Source organism: Acanthopagrus latus, chromosome 14 (assembly GCF_904848185.1).
Source record: "Acanthopagrus latus isolate v.2019 chromosome 14, fAcaLat1.1, whole genome shotgun sequence".
In the NCBI taxonomy this organism is placed as follows: domain Eukaryota; kingdom Metazoa; phylum Chordata; class Actinopteri; order Spariformes; family Sparidae; genus Acanthopagrus; species Acanthopagrus latus.
In genome coordinates, this window is record NC_051052.1 from 8,743,311 (window position 1) to 8,757,692 (window position 14,382).

Below are 14,382 nucleotides of genomic sequence, written 5' to 3' on the forward strand. Positions count from 1 at the left end.
AACTCGAACATCCAGCCGTTGTAACTTAGTTTTGCGTGTGTGGCCTAGGTTTAACTGTGATGACTTGCATGGAATCCCAGACCTGATGTCAGTGATCTGCATGGTAAACAGAAAAAAATACAAATAACAATGGCAGCTCCTCAAGAGGTTAGTGTAGAAGAAATGCAGTAATATTGGAACTTCGGCAAGAGTTAGATCGACTGACATCATGCTTCTGGGTTATTTGGTGCAGTTGTTTCCTGTTTTATTTTGTAGTCCTCTCATCATTTGCCTTCTTGTGACTCTCCGCTTCCTGTCTTTGTTTCTTTCCACCTTTTTTTGTTTCACCTGTCTCTTACTCTTCCTGCCCTTGTGTATTATGTATGTATGTATTGTTGATCTGATTGGTTGAAGGTAGCCAGTAAAAAGACAGTGGCAGACGGATGGATAATCTAATCAACATGAAATTCGGGAAGAACAACAACGACTTGATTCTCTTGGTTCGTACCACAGAGCCGGTGAAGAACAGAATATCTCCTCACTCATTCCCTCTACATTGCAAGCACCATCTCAGGCTTTCCCGTATCTGTCCCTATACAAACACACACAGTGAGAACTACAGGGCTGAAGAGGAAGATTTGCCACAGATCTTGGTTGTCACATGTTGACACAACCAGCCTTCGTGTTCATCTAAATCCAATATTCACTCTCTTTGTTGCTCTGTTTTTGGGCTCCTCCCCCTCCAGAGAAAAACATGTGGCTGTGTGGCACCTAAATGCTCCGATATATTCACCAGCTAACTGCTAACAATGTTCTTTTGGCTGAAAACATTGGCTTGAGAACAGCTAAACTGCAGGCCATAAAATCAAAACCATGAGATGAAAAGGGCTAAAATGCTCAGGGGGACAGCAGAATTGAGTGATTTAATGCCTCTATTGAAATTAACCACGGTTACTTGCCAGTGGGTTTTTCAAAATGTAACATTTAAAATGTATTTTACCATATAAGGAAGAAAAAAGTAAGAAAAAAGTCATACTTTTTTATGATTTACTAAAAGTACCTCGTGGTGACAGCTGTAAAATAATCGTGCAGTTTGAGCAGTTAAATGCAGGCGCTGGAAGAAACGTGGCAACGTAATTAAACGGCTTCAAAATTGGGAGGTAGCGCACAAAAACAATAGCTGATTATTTCATGTGTTAAAGCAGTAGAAGAGGCCGGATGCATGTGAGACTGCAGCTCTGTCTCCTCGCTGGCGACTGCGACAGACTCGCATGCTGTTCTGGGGGCTGAAGTGGAAGACTGGCTCTTGGCTGATGAGTGGGTTGCAAATAACTTCATATGTATATAGCTTCACTCTCCAAGTTGTGGTGTTTTTTTGCCTTTTTTTTTTTTTTTTTTTTTTATAAATGTGCACAACTTGCAGCACGGTCTAGTCTTAAAGTGCAGTCACGGTACTTTTTTTTTTTTTTCCACTCTCAGTTTTGTCAGCTGCGCAGTCAAAATACAACCTTTGACTGCTGGGTCATCAAAACATTCTCACATCAGCTCTCCGAAACGTGACTCGCTCTGATCCGCGTTTTATTGGGCAGTTCGGTGGATGTGTTTCATTGCAGCGTAATAAGAGAGGACATGAGTCTCTTATGAAGCTTCAAAGCCGTGCGGCCACATGAAAGCAAAGAGCGGCTGCAAGAACAGGCATCGAATCCATTTTCCCCTTATTATGCGCGACTGGATATGAAACAGGCCCGGGCTTCTGTGTCATTCTCTACGGAACTCATTTCCTGGCCGTTATCAGTTCATATGGCTTTGTTTTTTCTGGACGGGAACCCTAGAAAAAAAAAAAAAGAGAGAGAGAGCCGCGATCACAGGAGGGCTCAGCGGCTTAGCCGGGCTGGCCACCCCACCGATGGCGGTTATGCAACCAACAACAGGGCTACTTTCGGTCAGAGCGATGGGGGGTGATTCACGTTCAGTCCAGTTTACCTCCGGGGTTGAAAACAAAATCCGTCCTTTCGCGACGGCAGCTCAAGCGGAAGGCAGATTACGAAGCCTCCTTTAAGCTCGGAAGATTTGGTGGTAACGAACGCCCAAAGTGTGGAGCGGCGCGACGGTCAGGTTGATTCCCAGGAAAGAGGGTGCGCTTTGCATTGAAGACTGTGCTGATGAGTCTGCAGTCAGACAGAGCGAGGGGGCGAGGGAGCAGCACTGCTGGGTCAGCTAAGCCTTGCCTGTCACCCCTCTGTCAGCTCAGCACTTTTGGACATATATCTGCCATGTAGAGCTGCCGGGCCCGTGACATGCCACTCATTCCCCACTGAAGCTCACTCTTGCCGGAGCCCCTCACTTCCTACATCCCCACTATGACTTTTCGCACACGCAAAATACTCTGAATACTCAAAAAATGCACCTATTTATACATCAACTCAATGAACCTTTCATATAAACACACATTTATACACCTAAATTCATATTAAGTGGATGTTCATGCCACAGGGTTGTGATGCTTGTGTACTGGCAGTCCAAAAACAGCTCATGAGGTCGGTCATATTAGTTTGCATATGATATTACACCATTGTAACAGTATGATTATATTTTTCATCTCCAATGTTGGTGTTTACTTTTACATTGTGACCTCCCCATTATAAACAACATCTGTTTTTGTGACCTTGTATAAATGTATTTTGTCCCTTTAAAGGGGTCACAGTCTTACTATACAGTGACCGTTAGCATTTACTCCTCTTTTAGCCCAGCATGTACGAAATTTAGGTGAAAACAATCAGATTTTGATTCAGAGTAGAGAGAGCTCCTCACCGGCTGATTTTTGTGACACCCACACAAATTAAATAAACAGTCTCTTTGTTTTCATGACTGAATAAACAAACTTTCACTTTGTTTATATTTGGCGGACCCTGCCACCTTTCTAGCTTCAAACAGTGGTCTGGAGAGTTTATTCACTTATGGAAAAATTATTTCATAACCGTTTGTGTTATTACCTCATCTATCTTGTACATGAACTCCAATACTTTATAGTCCTCCTTTAAATACATACATACATATAATACATATAATACATGCATAATACAGAAAATGTGGTCATTTAAGGGTTATATGTCATATATTCTTTACTATAGTTGTATTACTCCTGCATTAATGTGTTTTCAGTCAGGTATCTTGTAACTAGGGAAGTTAAAAGTGCAACATTTCTGTTTTAAACTTGGTTGAAATGTATAAAGTAGCTTGAAATGACAGAACTTCAAATTTGCACTGAAGCACAGTACTTGAGTAACTGCACCGTGCTGCTTTCCACCACTGACGCTATCAGAGCTACACTATCTCCCTTCCGTCTCTCCTCCTGTCCTCACACTTCTGGCCATTAGGTGGCGGCCTTGATGTGAGAGGCGCGCTGTGGCCCACACATGCACTGAGATAATAGCCAGAAACATCTGGACACAGGGGCAATTCAAAGGCTGGACACAGCTGTAGACAGAAACCGTCCAGCAGAGCGTTCTCCTCCGGGCGGCCTCGTCTTTGTTTTACTGTGGAGCTGGTGCCTGCGTGAGCCTGCTCGCCTCGGGACGTGAATCTTTTTAGTTTACGACAGGCCGGTAAAAAGACGCTGTTCCTCCTCGCCGTAGTTACGTAAACAACAGCATGCCTCCCCATTATGTTCTCTGGTAGAACATGCCCTCTGGCAATGATCTTGGGTCAGATTGGTCTTGTGAAGCACGTGTTGCTGTAGGAGACAGATCCACGATCAATGTCCCACAGATTTATACTCATTGCTCTCCTGCCTCTCCTTCCAATCAGAGCTCCCTGATCTCAGATGCTGCTCCCCCCCACCCCGTGTCCTGAAAAGTGACCAGTGAGAGGTTAAATGATGGTGACGTAACACACCTTCTGTCTTTGATAGAGCAGGACTTTTCAGGTATTTCCCCTTTTTTCTCCAACCTGCCGTCACTACTGAAATGGAAAAGAGACGAGAGGAGAGGAGGAGAGGGCCTTCCGGTCCTTCATTCCATTGCTGAAAATGTAAATTAAGCGTGTGACCAAATGACTACACAGCTTGATCTGGCAGGCTTACATAATGCTGGAACTGAGTCGGTTACCCGTGGCCAAGCAATTGCAGCTCCGGCTTGGCCTACATCCTGTTTCTGGGAGTCTTTAGCGATGGCTGTGAATGGCTCCGGTAGCAAAAATACGGCGGTGGAAGTGTCTCTGATTGCAGAGAGAATGGAAGGCAGTGAACAGCCCACTCACCAGGCTGCCGCTGCCCCCGCACACAGACGCACACACACACACGCGCGCACACACACTCGTACACCACAGCGTATACGTGAACGCTTTGCCCACTGGCAACTGGGTTGTCTTTGGTGAGCTGTCATCCTATTCGGATCGTCAGGTGATAAAAAAATAGCGATGACAACACTGAGTCCTGAAATGAATTTGATTTAATCGATTGCACCCAAAGCGGATATGGACGGTAGATACACCCACACCGCTCACTCGCGCACGGTTACACACTCACTCACTTGACTCTTTCCATCTTGCTCTCGCCCACACACTGACACACTCTCACACATTTGTACATGCCAATAGAGTACTCCCAGATGGACTACTACCAGAGCAGGAATTACGTAACAAAGGACTGTTTCAAACTACAAACTTTAAACTGAAATAGTGAGGCCCAGTGTGATTTTGGGCCCGCACGAAGGCACGCTCGCCAGCTTTTGATAGCGCTCGCCATCGCTGAAAAATTACTCTGAAACAGTGAGGGTGAGTATTAATTCATTTGTCTTCATGCAAAACAAGATCGCATACACAAAAAAAAAAAAAAACAACTCTACATACTAATAAAGCGACACCATATACATTTTAAGGTGTTCCTGCAGAATATATTTGATTGTTGAGTCTCATTCCCAGACCGTCAAAAAACAACGCTTTAATGGTTAATGGTTCGGGTTTGATGCCAATTTTGTATTTGATTTTGATTAGACAATCTGGGCAAAAGAGTGGCGTACCCCGCCAATGTTGCAATGCTTGGATCAACTCCAGCCTCTCGTGACCCTGCAAAGGATAAGTGTTACAGATGATGGATGAAGAGAGACTCAACAATCAACACTTCTTGGAAAGAAGCTGCTTTGCAGTCTGATGGTATGGCAGCAAGTTACTTCTGTATGTTTTGCCAGATGGCAGCAGGTTAACACACTGCTCTCCTTAGCAAGGTCTGCTCTTGTGTCATGGAAAAATAAAGAAGCTGTTTCCCTCTAACTAATTTTTCAAGGACAGTCATTTATGTCTAATGCTAGGCCAGTAATGAATAACGCTAATCTGTTGTACGAGCTAATAACACCCGCTAGTTAATCAACTTGTTAGCCTGCTAAAGTTAGTATAGTTGCGCACTGACCCTGGCTTTGTCGATAGCCGCAGCCACTTCCCTCACCATGATGGATGCTAACAGCATACATTTGGGTTATAATTTTACTAAGATGTTGTTTTTTTTTTCCCTTTTCCAAATACATTCAGCCAACCATGCTAACCTTGTGTTTCTAGACAGGATGTTTGAGAGTTGCTGCTGTTAGGAAAAATGTCATTATTCAACTTTGTGGTTGCATTACTACAATGGACATGACAACAAAATAAGACCCAAACTATGATAATCGTCACGGAACCACTAATGTAAGCACTGCAGCTGATCACGAGAGCAGCTTTCATCATGATTATCCAAGTGTAAACGCTCAACTTTTCAAAAAAAAAAATAGCAATTTACATCCATACATCATTTAGCACCCCCCTAAACAACTTTACTGAAACCCCGAACTAATCAAAAACCGTTTAGCAGATCTGTACTTGTCTCTGCTCTGAATGCAACGAGCAGTATTTGTAATGATTTCGAACTTTCACCCTGCCAAGGAGGTGGTTACACAACTCGAGGTTGCGAGAGAACAAGATTTGACTGTTAATCGAGTTCATCTCGCCTCATCTCCCGCCAAGGAGTGGAACCCCTGCCCCTCTCAGCCCCACATGGCTGGCAGAATGCTACCATTTACAAGCTGGGGAGGAGGAGGTGGGTGGGGGGTGGGGGTGGGGGGTGTAACTGGGAACAGATGTAACTTCTGCCACGTACACACACACACACACGCACGCACACAACTCTTAATCCTGCTTTCCATATCTCTGCCTCACTCGTGTCCTCCCCTGCAGACCACGTTTTCAATATTGCCTCCCTCCTTCTATTCTTTATTCTCCCAGCTTGCATTTCTCCCCAAACACCGCCATGCCCACCCCCCCAACTCTTAATTTGCAGGGTTTAACAACAGCCTCAGTGTGGCCTGCTGGCGTCACCTTTCTCCTCCACAGGACACAGGCCACTCTGTCTGGGTGCAGGAGGGCCTACGGGGGGGGACGTGACTCTCCACTCACCCAGCGCCACCGACCACGACCTGGGAGACACAGGCAGAGAGAGCTGGTATGTCGGAGTCTCAAACTCTCCTCCTGCCTCCTCTTGGTCTGTCTCGTCTTTCCATCAATCTATTTAAACACCCTCGCTCACACCTGTCCTCAGGGTGCTGTCACAAATATAACACTCTTAGGTGTTGTTTACGATGGATTTTCCCTCCCGTCTCTGTTTTCTCTCTCTGCAATTTTCCCAACCTGGCAACTTCACACAAAGGCCTTATTCACACCTGACACTAACATACACTATGGGTGATCCGATCACAAGCGACACCTCCAAGTACAGGTGTGAATGCATGCAAGATGCATCAAACATGCATCTAACCAGTGACTGCTGTTAACTGTAGCTGCCGTCAGCTAGTTAGCTCAGCCAGCCATGGAGATAGCCGTCATATTAGGGACAGGGAGATTGTAGTTTTGCAGGTTTTATTTCACTAACGAAGCTTTATTAAATCTTGTGTTAATCTTGTTTGCCAATAAGACCAATAGCTGCAAGGCTAACTGAGCTAACTAGCTATGGGTAGCTACAGTTAGCAGTTACTTAGGCAACAAGTAAAGCTGTCGGTCCATCACAAAGCTGTTCATCGAGGCAGAACAGCCAGACAGCTTCGCCGAAGTCACTGCTAACTGCTGCCATTAGCTAGCTAGCTCAGTTAGCCATGCAGATAGTGGTCATATTATTAGCTGACTCCGCCCAGACAGGAAGCTTGGAGAACTGGGGAGGTGTTGGGAGATTCTGTATAGCTAATGAAGCTTTATTTAATCTTTATACTAATATAACCCTTAGCTGCATAGCTAACTAAGCTAACCAGCTGATGGCAGCTACAGTTACTTTTGCAACAAGAAAAGCTATTTGTTTGTCAGGAAAGTCCTTAAATCTGAATCAGAAAATGCCAAAAAGTTGAACAAGAGCAGCAGAACATCAGAGGCAAATAAAGTTATTGAGTTGCGTTTTTTGTACAAATTATGAAGACGTGTTTGTCTAATCAGTGAGGCTCAGCCCGCAGAAGCACTCGACTCTAGCAGTGTCTATTGATTTTTTTTTCCAACCAAATTCCTGCCTCATTTGTGGTCCAATAAACACTAAATTCATCACATTCAGGTTGAAAACATACTGTTTATTTGCATATAGAGCAGGGACGTGAGATCCAATCACGAGCGGTCCCTCGAGATCGCATGTGGAGAGGCGTTCTGATGCCAGGTGTGAACTGACGCACATAGAGCTGTCCACTGATGACTGGATCACCCAAGATGCATGTTAATGCCAGGTGTAAACAGGGCACAAGAGCAACACAATAGCCTTGTTGTGTTGGCACTGTTGCTCATGAGGAAAATATAAAGGCTCATGCTGTCATACCCCTGCCGCCTGGTTTCTGCCCCTCCTGAGTGTTTTACGATCAGCTCTGCCGCAAGCTGCGATCTGAACAATTGCTCCTTTTATAAAACCTATGATTTCCTACAGATCAGAGTTAGACGGTTAGAGTCGGAGCCCTGAATGCTGATCATGGGGGACACGTTTGGCCTCTCTGGATTGGATTAAAGAGCATCCCGCCTGTGAGAAACTGCAGGGTTAATTCCAGTCTCCTGCAGAGGGGAGCGTCACCCCTTGCATATATTGCGTTTTTATGGAAAGTAACCCATTTTAGTTATTCACTTTTACAATACAATTAACTACTATACTGATCGTTCAAGTAATTTTTCCTGCAAAAGGCCAGACATGTCGTTGTTCCAGCTCGTGACATGTCAGGATCTGCTGGCTTTTCCTTTTCATCCTTTTCAATTTTGAATCATTTTGAGGTTTGGACCAGTGGCGGACTCAGGATAGTTGAGGGGCAGGGGCCGAATACATTAAAAGGGGAACCCGTTTGTAAAAAGGGCACTCCCTAGAGGACACATCAACACGTTTTGTGCACCATAGGGGCATCCAAGAGGGCACATTTGCAGCATTGTTTGGAACACTGGGGCCGTGTACTATTAACGCTTTCACTTAAGTAAAGACCCTGAATACTTAATATTTCCACCACTGTTTACAGAGTTGTTCTGACCATGACGAGTTAAATACAGTAACAGTGCTTATCAGATCTTCTGTAACTACAAACATGGGTCACAACCGGACTTGAGGACGTTCTGTCACCCTTGTGACTCTGATGATCCTCACATGAGGCCCATCTGGCCTCAGTGACTTCCATGTGACATCAAAGTGTTGATAGTGAAAAAGGAATCCTCTAGTCAGCGGAAGACCTAGCTGCCAGCTTAGTTTGTCTTCGACCTGTCACCGTCCCCCATTGATTTTGTTAAATGTATGTTAAACCCAAATTAGGAGATGCAAATGAAGACAGATTAGTCATAGGAGGGTCTTTAACACAAGTCTAACAATATAGCAGTCAAATCCGCAATACTCTTTCTTTCATTTGTCTATGTTTGCATATTCCCTGAGCTTTCACCTGACGACGTGTTCGGTGAATGCAGCGCGTTTTGGTAACCAGCACCGATCCTTTTAATCTTAAAGTATATCAAATATATTTATTATCAAAGGATCCACATTAGCTGATGGCACCAGCTAGTCTTCCTCGGGTCTGAAGTCCAGTCGTATTCACCACGCACAGACAACATCACTTCTGTGTTACATTCTGTTCATCTCCTCTAATTGTGTTACGTTAGTGGTCGCTCACATTTCCTCAAACATCATTCGGGTAATTTTTTTTCGGCGCTGCTTGCCCAGTGAGTGGAAGGTTGTGCGAGGACAAATTAGTCTCAGAATTGATCTCATGAATCCCTCTCAGGGGTCACAACAAGGAAACAAGAACGACACGCTGTGCATGAGCAACACAAGACCATTGATTAACTGATTAGTAGTGCATTCTTGGATGGTATTTGATTTGAAGGATTTGCTATTACATCAGCATACTTCTGAGCGGACTCGGGATGCGTTCAGGGCGCATTTAATTCTGGCACTCAGACCACATCTGGATATGGTCTGAGCCGCTTTTTTCCACATTCTTTGAGCTGGTTGTACATGAATGCTTCCTTGGCCGCATTGAAGAACGGCTTACACAACTGACGTAACAGTGGGCGTAGGTACGTACAGATTAACTACTGCTAACTGTAACTGCAGTTAACTAGTTAGCTCAGTTAGCCATGCAGATAGCAAGTGTAAAAGCAGCTGACTCTGCCCAGACTGGGAGTTTGGAGCACTGTTAGAGGTTTATACAGCTAATGAAGCATTATTCAGTCTTTAATGCTAATAGGACTGCTAGCTGCATGGCTAACTGAGCTAACCAGCTAGGGCCAGCAACACTATCTGTCAGCTTCACTTGTTGCTGAGGTTACCGCTAACTGCTGCCGTTAGCTAGTCAGATCAGTTAGAGATGTAGATAGCTGACTCTGCTCCGACAGGGAACTCGGGGTGCTGGGAAGTGGAGGTTTTACACAATTAATAAAGCTTTATTTAATCTTTAATGCTAACAGAACCTTGAGCGCATTCACCCATTCATAAACACATTTATACACTGATGGCAGACGCTGCCACGCCGGGGGCCGACCTGCTCGCCAGGAGCAATGCAGCGCTTCCTAAGCAAAGCTCACCTTGATAATACAATGCTCAGCCATTCACACAATGAAGAAGCAGCCATCGGAAGCAATTTGGGGTTGAGTGTCTTGTCCAAGGACGCTACAACGTGCATTGAACCGACCTTCAATTACTGGAGAACCCACTCATCCCCCTGAGCCACAGCTGCCCCAACCAGGTAGGAAATAAAAAACATGCTTCATTTTAACGTGGGCCTAAATGAGCTCGAAGATTAAACTGCCAAACATGATTTTAAGTCCAAATGAGGATGCTTTATGATAGTGATTTTGAAAAAAAAAAATGTTCTGCCGAAGTGCAGTGCCAGAAAATGTTAATGGTTTATTTCCTGAGCTGGCATTCGTTCATCAGCCCACCAGTATTTAACTGTGAATGAAAGCTACTACATTTCCATCGACACTCATCTTCTCCCTCTTTCAGATGGAACGTGGAGGATCTGCGGAGAGGACTGAAGCCATGACAGAGACCGACGAGGGCTCTCTCCTCCTTCTCCTCCCTGCTCTCTCTGGCATTATACGAGATAACAATGCTGCCGTGTTACAGGAATGCATCCTGTATTCCTCACTGAAAGAGGCAGGATGTTGCTGATGCTCATAGGTTCTTTCAGCCAGCAGGCCCCGCCCTGCACCCCAGCCAATAACAAAAGGCCCTCGCTGCCTGCTCAGACTGATTAACCAAACAAATGCCACTGGTGGCACAAAACATGTCTGTAAATGCACGTGGGCATTCCTAACATGCCTGCCTGTTTATATGGCAAAGGGGGTTCAGGGGGGTTCATGCGTTTGTGTGTGTGTGTGTGTGTGTGTGTGTGTGTGTGTGTGTGTGTGTGTGTGTGTGTGTGTGTGTGCGACTGAGGCCAAAACGTGCTGTATGGACGCTGCCAGTGAATGGCCCGAGTGAACTCTGTGACTTGAATTTTGCTTTTCACACAAGTTGATGCACTACTCGGTGTGTGTGTGGCAGCTCTATAGACGGCCGCGTGATGCGTCAGTTTGAAGTGCTTTGTCTTTTCGCAGGTTCGAAGAAAACGTCTTCGTCTGTTTGATGATGCTAGATGAACAGATAGGAGATCATGTCAAGGAAAGACCATCGAGAGCCTGCAGAGCGGCTTCCAATCACCATCAGTTCCCAAGTTTCTGTAACGCTGTCGGAGGGACAGAAAACCATTCTTCTGACAGATATTACTTCATTTTGTGTTTTTATGATGGTGGTAAAGAGCTCTGTCTTAATGTGTTGGTTTAAGATCTCCCCATAGGTGTTGAAATGGTTTGATTGGGTTATTATGATGATTCACAAGATTTTTTGTTTTTTTATTCAAAAAGCCAATTTTGCAATGTCAGAAGCATCTCCATTTTCCCGTTCATCTGCAACTTTCCTTGATTTATTAGTATCATGTATTTAATGTTCTAGAAAACCCACCTACAGTAAAAAAAAAACAAAAAACAAAAACAGATACTCCGACAATCATGTAAGAATTTGTTTTTGTTTCACGAATCCATGTGGAAAACAGCCACCAGAAGCTGTTTGGAACTTTTAAAAAACTATGCGTCAGGTAATTTGAACAACCATCTGTCTATCTGTCTCAGGTTAACTTCCTGATCAACAGTAGGAGAGTGAACACATCTTTCAATCAAAAGTAAACAGTCAGGCAGGAAATAGGATATAAGGTAATTTATTGACTTTACAAGGGTTTCGCAGGTAAAGGTGCAGAGAGTCCCAGGTGGAATCCCCATCTGGGCGTGTAAAGATGGAGGTGTTGTAGCTCAAGGTGGCGCTGGTGGTAGCATGACAATTGAGAGGGTAAGGCTGTTGGCTGTAGAGATGAAGGTGTGCTGGTGAACTCAAAAGAGATCTAACAGGAGCCGTGTACCAGATCTAACTGATGAAACCATGTGGCAGCAGGTAGTGTGGAGAGCAGGGCTTATCAGCAGGCGCTGTTTTGCCAACCTGCTGCAGGTGAGCAGCTCTGGTGAGGGGAAGCTCCGCCCAGCCTCTCAGTGCACCTCTGCAAGCACAGCAGAAAAAGAGAGAAACGCCAAGCACTAAATATCCACCATAGAATCTGACAGAGCGTGACAAAGAGAGGCCTTCACTGGCCGTCTTTGCTGTCCTTTAAATGAAATAGAATGGCTGAAAATTGACAGAAAACATCTACCAGTCCTGATTGCACACTGCAGTCCAGTGCCTTTGGGTGCTTGCTGGATCATCTCTCTGAAAGAGGCTGTGCTTCAACCTTTTGACACGGAGCGATGAGGTGTAACAGTAATGCAAGGCTCTCTCTCGAGCGCTTTTCTCTGTTGTCCCTGTTTGTGCGTACGACCGATGAAATAGCGTGGAGCTATTCCCAGCGGCGCACATTCTTGTCTCAAGAGTATAAAAGACACACAAAGGACACCGAGGAGTTCTTGAAGGGAGATAAACAGGATAACAGCGTTTGATGACAGGCTTTCATGCTGCCTTTGATCGTGGCCATTTGAAATAGGCATCAACACTTCGGCCGTAAGACGTGGTCAGACGACACGTCAGATGAACCGGTTTGTTTGACATGCATCATCACTGACACACCAACTGACATTCACGTTTATAATAATTCCAATGGTGAAAAGAAAACGTATGTATTGTTATAAAAATTGTTAAGTCTGGGTTCAGATTGGGCTTGACCCTGGATGAAAAGAGAGAGCGACGAAGAGAGGAGTACAGAGGAGGGAGAGAGGGTAACGGGAAAGTGAGAGCGTGTGGTGATGGAGGAAGGGTTTGACTTACACAAGGTGACAGCCAGGCAACAGAAGGTGTTACGGAGGGGGTGGATGTGACGCGTGGGCGCACACAGACGTCACCCTAGACAGTCAACTCTCACCTTGGCGCCTGCCACCGAGGAGTAGGGAGGGCGAGTGTCACCAAGCTTCGTCATCGGTGACATCAGTGGTATGCAGACAAGAATCCAAACATCAGGCTGTTCAGCAATGTCCTTGTCAAACTGCATGCAGCGAGTGATAAATCCTACTAACTATGAAATGCTTGCACCCCACTAACTTGTGATGTGGATCTGGATGAAGGGACGGACAGTTTCGTTAACTTTCCAGGAGATTATGTATCATCGTAATTAGTTGGTATCTATGAATGAGTACAAATGGGGAGTGTTTGGTCTCTGGAGAGTTTCCTCTGTCCTTTCAAGTTTATAACTCCACCTTTTTTGTGTGTGTGTGGTGGTGGTGGTGGTGGGGGGGGGGGGTCTGATCACAGTCTGATCATTTCCTCCATTTTGTATCAACAAAGAGAAAAACAATTGCCTAGTACATCGACAGGGCAGCAGCAAAATTAAGGAAGTGAATTGCTACTAGTTTGCTAATTTATGTGTTTTTAGATAATAAGCTCGAGCTTTGGCTGCATATGATCCTCCTTAATTGAGTCAATGAGTTTTCATTTTTGTCTTTTCATGGGATTTGTTGCTAATGCGGTAGAGCGGGTCGTCTAGTGATCGGTGACTGGTTTGAATCCCAGCTCCCTCTGGCTGGACTGAGCTGCATGTCGAAGTGTCCTTGAGCAAGATACTGAACCCCAAACTGCTCCTGATGTGCACTTGGCACCTTGCATGGCAGCCTGCATGAATGTGTGTGTGTGAATGGGTGAATGTGGCAAGTATTGTAAAGCACTTTCAGTCAGTAGACTGGAAAATCAGTATATGAATGCAAATCCATCTTGCATTTGGTTTGTGTATCAGGCACCCTGGGATATGAATCTCTGCCTAGAAACAGGACAACAACCATCCTCACTAGAGACCAAAAAAAAAAATCTTGTTGGTGCTTGTTTTACTGTAGGGGGCTTCGTCCAAACAGTGTCAGAAATCTAATTAAATTCATGTTTGGGAAGAGCAGGAGGCGTTGAAGCATATGTTAAAGTCAATTTTAGGCATCGGTGAGGGAAATAAGAGAATGACTGTGTGAGTGTTCCTGTGAGCGAGCATGTGACTGTACACCTCCCACTCCTATGACGTCGGATGTTGTGAACAGCGTGAACGCGCACGCACGCTCAGGAAAAGCCTAGAAGATATGATAATCGTCCGGCGGCCCGGTGACTGACACAGTGACACGCACTCGGCGGTGACGCAGGGAGCTCTCATCCGACTTCCACTTCACGTCCCGGAGACCAAACACAAGCGAGCAGGAGGGAGCGAGGGAGGGAGGGAGGGAGAGAGAGAGAGAGCGAGAGAAAATGGCAGTCCTCAGCCTTTTTCCAGGTCGTGAATAATTAAGTAGCGCTGAGCAGTTCACTGGGCAGATAACTGAACGTCTAATTTTAGTCAGCGTGAGCAACACTCGCCCGTCATGACTCATTGAATCGTAAGAGGCGGAGCTCACGCAAGC